Source organism: Pinus tabuliformis, chromosome 1_2, assembly GCF_031772625.1.
Source record: "Pinus tabuliformis cultivar Carrire ecotype Pingquan chromosome 1_2, CPIR1, whole genome shotgun sequence".
NCBI lineage: Eukaryota > Viridiplantae > Streptophyta > Pinopsida > Pinales > Pinaceae > Pinus > Pinus tabuliformis.
The window spans coordinates 388,019,290-388,028,335 of record NC_142298.1 but is presented as its reverse complement, the minus strand read 5'-3'; the positions used below and the strand labels follow the sequence as shown (position 1 = coordinate 388,028,335).

At 34.4% G+C, this 9,046-nt stretch overlaps 1 pseudogene; it reads left to right on the top strand.

The window, feature by feature from the left end:
- The first annotated feature begins 207 nt into the window (after positions 1-207).
- Positions 208-6,333, top strand: LOC149205999 (immune-associated nucleotide-binding protein 1-like; annotated as a pseudogene).
- The last annotated feature ends 2,713 nt before the right edge of the window (positions 6,334-9,046 follow it).

Below are 9,046 nucleotides of genomic sequence, written 5' to 3'. Positions count from 1 at the left end.
AGACTAGTGCAAATGTAGAAGGATGATGCAAACACAATTTGGAAAGCTTAGGGTGCGGCTGACAGAAAAACACGATGGATGGGATGGTCCACACGCACATCTGGCCATGTGGGTGCAGGTATATGGAAAACAACCTACGCGGATGCACATGAATTTCACGCTGAGAGTGATGGTCAATAAGCATGTGTTGGGGGGGCAAATGTGCAAATGGCTCTCGATGTTGGGGAGACAGCATGTAGGAAGAATAAACACACAAAAGGTTATCCACGCGGAAGCGTTCAACAAGGTGTGCAGTGCACTGAAAACGGTATGCAATGTGCATCGAAGTGATTGGGACCTACGCATACCTGTAGTATTATGGGCTTATAGGATGACATGCAAGAAACTGACAGGACAGACGCCTTTTAGGTTGGTCTATGGAGTAAAAGTTGTAATGCCAATGGAGTACATCATGCCTAGTCTGTGCATAGTAGTGCTCATAGGTATGATGGATCGGGGAGCCCTGCAGGAGAGGCTCGTACAATTGGAAGAGCTTGAAGAAGAATAGTTTTTGGCTGGATTCTACCAACAGGTACAGAAGCAGCACGAAAAGGCCTAGCGCAATCGACATATCAAGTTGCGCACATTTAGGGTGAATGATTTGGTGTTGTTATATGATAGTAAGTTTGATAAATTCCCAGAGAAGCTTAGAATGCATTGGATGAGATCGTATGTTATTAAGGAAATCACAGATGGTGGTGCGGTGCAGTTGGTGAAATTAAATGGTGAACTCTTCCCAGGAAAAGTCAATGGTAGTCAGTTGAAGCCATATACAGGTGGCCCGACCATCTGAGTAGCCACAGGAAGTACAGGCTTAGCGCTCTAGGAAGTTGAAAGGAGGCGAGGGAGTATAAACTAATATGCCCGGGAGCTGCGCGATGTCAAGACTGCACACCGGAGTGAAGTGTCATAGGATCCGTGATAGCGTGAGGGTAGCTGCGCTGCCGCACGGGTTGGTTGGAAAGTGACCATTGCAGTCACTATTCACAATGTGATGCTTGGTTTGAGACCAAATGGAGCAGGCGACAGACATTTAAGGCAAACTTTATGGGCTAGATTTGAGAAAATACGCCGCCTAGGGAGCATTAATGGACCGAAAGTGGGTGTGATGAGAAACTTTATTATCAGAAAGATTTTGGCATGTGAGAGTTATTTTTTAATAGATCATTTTATTAGAAGAAGATAATGATCTCCATGCTGATGGGACAATGAATAAAAGAAAGGGCACAATGATGATCTATGCATCACTAATGGTTCCGAGAGCTAATATCCTAATGGGACAAATCCATGATGGTGAGACAATCAATAGAATAAATATAATACTCATGACTAAGGGATGACCAATCATTCCTATTGGCATACTATAAATCTCACCAAAACAAAATCTTCTTCTTAATCACTAAACAAATTTGGAAGTCGAAAGAGTATTCAATATAGGTATCTTGCAACTTCTAGCTCCAAATTGGTTTTCTCATGAAATCCTACCCCTAGATATCTATGAGCTCACAAAACCAAACACATTTCTTGAACTTGAATGAAAATGAAAGTGTCAACAATTTAAAAATGTAAAGATATTAAAATAGCCCCACATAATCCAAAGATTCTTGAACATTGACAAGACATTCTATAATATGTAACCTATGTCTTAACAAAACTTGCCATGGAGTGGATCCTTCAAACATCAGACTACCCATTTAGCTACAAGAATATTCCCTTGAATCACCCCATGGAAAAAACTCACGCCTCCCTCATCCTTGGCCATAACACATAAAAACAAATTCATCACATGTAACCATCAACAAACCCCAACACCACACTTTGACCACAAGTAGCCCGAGACGTTGGCTAACAACACATAAACATACAGCGCTCACGGACACCCCATATTAATATATAGATGAAGAAGAATGTGGAGAGGAGGATTTATTCATTGACACAAAGGTGGTTGCAGGGGGAAAGAGAATGCTTACCATTGTTCCACACCTTGGATCAAATCCCAGACACGTCAACAGCTTGGTAATCATTAGAAAGAGACCCTGGTGGTCACTTTCTCTAGCCCACTGCACAACCTCCCATTTTGAAATCACTGTATTCAAATGAAAATTTTCCTTTCTCTTTATTGTTAAACTTTTAGTAGCTTTCAAATGTGTAGTATCATGATTCCTTTTGGTTTTGGATGGCCTTTTTTTTTTAATATCAATAAGTTTTGGCCATGATTTGATTATGTAATTTGGAGCTTCGACCATGAATGAGTTGACTCAATGAACAAATCTTGTAAAGTTGGCAGTGTCGTCTCAATGATTAAATGTTGTAAAATTGGCAATAAGCTAAGTTAAAAAGTTCTCCATTGCAGGTCTATTTGACCCGACTGTCAATCCAAACATTATCGGCAAAGAAATTTCCAAATGTATTGACCTCGCAAAGGAGGGTGTCCATGCAGTTCTTTTCGTACTTTCCGTTAGAAATCGGTATACCCCAGAAGAAGCAGCTGCTTTGGAGACCTTGCAAATGTTGTTTGGTGAAAAAATTCTCAATTACATGGTAGTTATCTTTACTGGTGGTGATGAGTTGGAAGCAAATGAAGAGACATTAGAAGACTACTTGCGTGAGATCCCACTTGACATTTAGGTTAGTTCTTCTACTTATGTTAAATATAAAAATAAAATAAAATAATCATCTCTGAATTTTTCATGAAAAAGAGTTTAACCCTAAAATAGATTTTGTAAACTATGTTCACAAATAAATGGCATAATGCTGAACTGTTTGTGCAATGATTGTTTCTCAACAAAATTGGCAATGTCCTTCTCCTTGCATACAGAAATAGAATATGGCCAGTGTTATATGCCTAAACAAATGGTGTTCCACTATAGCCTTTTATCATATACAGTGAGGCATGCATGTACATAAAAGTGTTAAAAGCGTTAGGAGGGAGACATTATTTTATTTTTGCTTCTCTTCTTCGTTCTGCTAGGACCGTAGTATTACATTTTCGACAGACCCATAAATTGGTTCTGGATGGTTTTCTTGTTACCTCGTGATATCAAGTAGCCCCCTTAGAATCACATTGTTGTCTGAATTTTAAAAGGGCAATGTCTATGCCATAAATTCCTATTTCTGGTTATACCTAATTCCTGATCTTGTATTACGCACATCTCCTTAAGTTTTCAACTTGACATAAAACTTTATGCTTACTGGCTGCCTTGAGCTGCCCATGGTCCCTAATGTCTTTAGCATTCTGGTCATGCTCGCCAGAGTCTAAACTAATTTTCAGGAATAAATGCCTTTTGGAACTTCTTAGGCTCTTAATAAATGCCTTCCTTGAAGCAACTTCCTGGGCTCTTTAGTTTCTTTTATTTTCTAACTATGCAGTGTACCAAACTTATTTGTGTAATTGGACATTGTTTCTCCCCTTTCGTACCAAAGAGTCCAAGAATCTCAAATCTATTTTCTTTAACAATTTGTTGACTTCGGTATTTTTTTTTACTTTTCCATCCCTATAATCCTCAAAACAACTCCACAATGCATCTTGCTATTCTCCAAATGCTTTATGTTTTGCTGTGAAGCTAACAAATTCTAATTTCTCCTTCTTTCACGTGACATTCTCTATTATTTTCACTATATTATTTGTTCTATTATATTCACTATATTATTTGTTGGAGTTCTAAGAAAAATAGAATAGAAGAGAAGAAATCGTTTAGTTTCAAGACAAGGAACTCCTGTAGTAGAGAGAGGACGACTATGAGATGTCTTATGAGAAGCTTTAGAAATAGATAATGTTACCCATTTTAAATGAAATATAATCAATACTAATAATAAATAATATAATTTAAATATATTTAATAATTAAAAAATATATATTATTATATAATGTTTAATGCGACTCTATTATATTTTGAATTTAATAACGAATATACTAAACTGAAACAATAACTTGAAATAAAGTTTAATACTAATTATTTCTTATTAAAAATTATTATAATATGCTTAATATTAGTGTATTATAATCTTGATTTCTTAATGTTATCTTAATTTGGGAGTGTTGAATTGAGTAATCCTATCATTAAGATATATGCTGCTATGCAATTCGTTTAATAGAGTTGTTTTAATGTCAGTGTATTATAATCTTGATTTGTGAATGTCGTCCTAATTTGCCACTATTGAATTTGAATAGTCTTTTAGAGAGAAAAAATCTTCATAGTATTATATTGAGTCAATATAAAGAGTACATATAAGAGACAGCAAGGGTCAAAACTAGAAAAAATCTTCATAGTATTATATTGAGTCAATATAAAGAGTACATATAAGAGACAGCAAGGGTCAAAACTAGCATCCTTGCGAGCATATGAAACCCAAAACTTACAGATATAGGACCTCCCTAAGGAGATCAGAAAATTTGAATAGTCTTATTATTACTGTTTAGGAATAAAGACTTAGTTTAATAGAGTTTACTTGTTTTAATGGTAGGTGACTTGGATTGGAGTTTTTTTATATGGCTGAAAATTAACACTTTACTTTTTAATTTAGCCGATGGTTAAATAACTTTTAGTCCTGAGAATTTAATTTATTTAAATTTTTTTTTTATATAAATGTTAATTTAATTTTTATTTTATTTATTTTTTAAATAATAATTTTGAAAACTTTATTTAAATATAAAAATAAAATAAAAATATAATTTTTTTTAAATTATTTTAATAAATTAAATAAATCTTAACCAACCTTAACCATCTTCCTAATAATTATGTATTCAATAATTTTATATTTTATAAATAATTAAAAAAGTATAATGAGTGTGTAGTTTGATTCCAAAATAAAATAAATATTAATAAAATAAGCTGCCTAATAATAATAATAATAATAATTAAATTTTATAAATCTCGATTAACTTTAACTATTCTCTTACAAATCACTTTTATAAATCGTAGTGATTTTTCATCATGATATATTCAATAATAATCTAACATGCTATTTTGCCTATTAATTTTAGGCCAACTGTCCTTGATCATGTGATATGGGCTAGCAAAAAAATACAACTATTCTGCGCTTTATAACTTATTCTTCCTTCGTTTCCATTTTGGAAATGGAAGTGAGTTAGCAAAGTGTCTTTAATAAATTGGAATCAGTTTATGTTATATGCTTTCCTTTTTCCAAACCAATATATTTAGATAATGACCTGTTTATATATATAAACCTATGCTGATGACTGCAGGAGATGCAATGGTGCAAAGGTCCTTTTCGATAATAAAACCACATCAGAAACAGTGAAGGAAAAGCAGAGAACTGAATTGCTGAAGCAAATAGACAATATAATTGCCCAAAAAGGAGGCATTCCCTATTCTAATGAGTTGTTCCGCGAAGCTCAGGTACGTGTGCAATTTTCAGAATTCAAATATAGTGGCAATGAATACTGAGAGACCTTTTTGCTAATTCTGGTATATTTATGCACGAATGGTCAAATAAGCACAAGGATGTCGATATTCGAATCAACAAATACTCAAAAAGCACACGAGGAACAGCTTAAGAAGTCGCAGGAAATGGTAATCGTTCTATTTATAAAACTGTTTAGATTTTTAAAAACTGTTTATACAATTATATTAGTCCTTAATTTCATGTAATTTAGATACAAAAATTTTAATACTAATTAAATTGGAAAAATATGTACAACTTTGTTACAGTATTCCCTTCCTAATCTTCTCCTAAGAGTTATGAGAATCTCCCACATCAAATTAAGCCAGCATGTCAGGTATTGATCCAAGTTAACATTGAAATGTAAAAAAATTATAAAAATTATAATAACAGGTAGTTGAAAAATCTCCTACATCAAATTAAGCCAGCATGTCAAATATGAATGCAAGTTAACATGAAAATGTAAAAAATTTATAAAACATGTAGTTGAAAAATCAAGTAGCCTACGCCGTAAAGTATATTGGATTGTTGAGTTACAGTAAATAATGGAATTCTACTATTATTCTGTATTTGGATGAGATATTGACAAAGTCATGGCCTTGATACACATTTTAGAGTTTGGAATTTGTGTTTCTGGCCATATTTTCATGGCATTCCGTGTTTTATTAGGTAGAGGAGAACTTGCGTATGGCTACAAAATTATTGGAACAACGGGTGACAGAACAACGTTCTGCACGAGAAGAGATTGAGAAAAAATCAGGTGAAAAAATCCGTGAGCTTGTAGAGCAACTGCGAATTCGAGAGGACTCAGCTTCGCGAAACCCTAAGCGGCTCCCTTGTCTGGGATTAGCTTTGCTAAAACCTAGGCGGCTCACTTGTTGGGTTATCTGATTGTGAATGATTTTGTTTTTAAAACTCAGCCATATATATTATCCAAGGGAGTTGTCTATAATGCGACTTTTTGGAGATTCTGGTGACGGAATCGGCGGAAGAAATTGAGGTTAAATCTTGATTTGTTGCAGTTAAAATAGTTTTTTAACTGTATATTTGGATTCAGCACCCTCGAAAACCCCTGGACCCTTTCATTGTGCAGAAAATAGCTATCAAACTTGTGATTCCAATAAATTCCTGCCGGATTTCGACTTTGTTGCCGTTAAAATAGTTTTTTAACTGTATATTTGGATTCAGCACCCTCGAAAACCCCTGGACCCTTTCATTGTGCAGAAAATAGCTATCAAACTTGTGATTCCAATAAATTCCTGCCGGATTTCGACCGGAAAAACCCGTCAAAAAGACTTTCAAAATGTCGCGTTATAGACAACTGCTTATCCAAGTGCTTCCGATGTGTCGTAAATGTCTATATATATTGTGCATGTGCGACCTAGTCTTGAAGTATACGATCGTGATTCACTAGTTGAACATCTCTCAACCTTTAACCTTTACCAGCTTTGTGAGACTGGATCTCAACGAAGGGATGTGTAATTCAGTTTGGAATTCATCTTTAAAATATGAATACCATGGAATATTTTTGATAATATTAATCTTACTTTATTCTTATTTTCGTTTCCTTCTATCCGTATTAGAGTTGATGCATGATCAATTTCAATAAATACCATACACAATGATCGTTAGTTATCATAGCAAGCCTCATCTAGCATAGAGGTATTTTTCATTTAACTTCTTCCTATTAAATATTTTTAAAACAATTTTTCATTATGTTTATTTTTATAATTTAAATGATTTATTTTTATAATTTAAATAATAGAAAATAGTAACTAGCATTTGCACCAGATGTTGTAAAGGAAACGTGGTAACGCATAAACTGCAAAAATCCATTATCCATGTAATGTGTGCATTATTCAAGAAGGCGGATCTCTCTAAATTTGTTGCAAACATTTATGTTGTTGCATTGCTAATTTATTTAGAATCTACTACTACCTCCTCTTCTTGGAATATAATTGTAGATATGGGTCTCCTAATCTCTTGCAAACATTCTAATCTGGTGATTGTTATAGCTATGCATCCCATGAATACTATGGAGATTTTAACGCAAAGCCCAAAGCATAATGAACAAAATTGATGCGGCTATGAATTTTTCCAACCTTCAGTCCTCTTCTTATTGTGAGCTCTAAGCCACATTTCAAGTTTACCAAAGCAAACCCCAAAGCATAATGAACAAAATTGATGCGGCTATGAATTTTTCCAACCTTCAGTCCTCATCTGATTTTGAACTTTGGTAAGAGACCTTTTAATAGTAGGCTAAAAGATTATTTTAAATGTCTTACAAGTCACAAGTGGGACAGGGGACTAGTTCATTATGGTATATGGGATCCAGAGAATTATCAAAATGGATTTACAATGCAGAGAAAAGATTTGCAGGAAGCTTGAAGCTTGAATTCAATGTCGAGGCCACATCATGTAAGAGTATGAAAGATATGTAATTGACAAGTTTAACATAATAGCCGATGAGGGGAGGTTCCCCTAGTTAACTTATGACATCAAATCAAGAGGTGAATTTAGACATTGTACTTCTACTTCCTTGAAAATCTTGTATGGAGATGAGATTGATGCATGATTAGGTTATTTTTCCTTCTCAACTCTGTATGTGGAATTGGGTTTTCTAGCTTTGAATAATGAGGCAAGGGAAGTTTTCATGAATTGTAGATTGTAGGTTATTTTAGGAATAAAGAAATTTCTGATTGAGGAATGACTGTGTTATGTTTGATTGAATTACACATCATTGAGACTTTACTAAAACATCCAATAATATTAACATTTATTAGAATTCTGATGATTTGCCTTATTTTGGAGTGACTCCAAAATGCTACACCTGATCATTGTTCACAGTGTATTGGACCATAGTCTTTGATAAAATTGCTTTACAACTCATGCAGCTGCTACTGCCTCTTTAATTCTTTTCATTTGCAAATTGCACCATTTAAGCTCAGCCATATTCTGGTGATGGAACATATAAATTTTACTGTACAATCCTCCCTGCTACCATCTCTGAATCCTGCAGGCACTGAGCAAGGCTCCCCACACCCCACCATTTAAGCTCAGCCATATTCTGGTGATGGAACATATAAATTTTACTGTACAATCCTCCCTGCTACCTGTAAAAATTTCTTATTTCCCACCCCGGTTTTCAGTTTCACCTTATTTCTCCAAAATAGTTAAATACCCTTTCCCATATCCATACATTCAACAACTGGAACATAAGTTTTGCTGAAAACACAAATTCTGGAAATATTACAGAATGCTGGAAAATGCAGAACTAAATATCAGCACATACAAATAGTCATTCAACACATTTAAACACAGTGATTTTTGGTCAAGGTGACCCTGGAAAAACCCCCTAAAACTCTTGGGGAAAACCAGTTCGAAAGCTCCTTCTTATTTCTAGAAAAAAAAAACTTTTTACAGTGAGAGAAATATTCAGCAAAAAATCAGCAAGCAAACTTTTACAACTTATCTCATTTTCATGCCTCATAACCAACTAGAAAAACTTGCAAACAGCAAAACAGAACAACAATAAATGTTGTACGACCTCCTCGATTTTTTGTGCCCAAATTTCAACCTTAATGTTGCTGTACGGACTACCTAG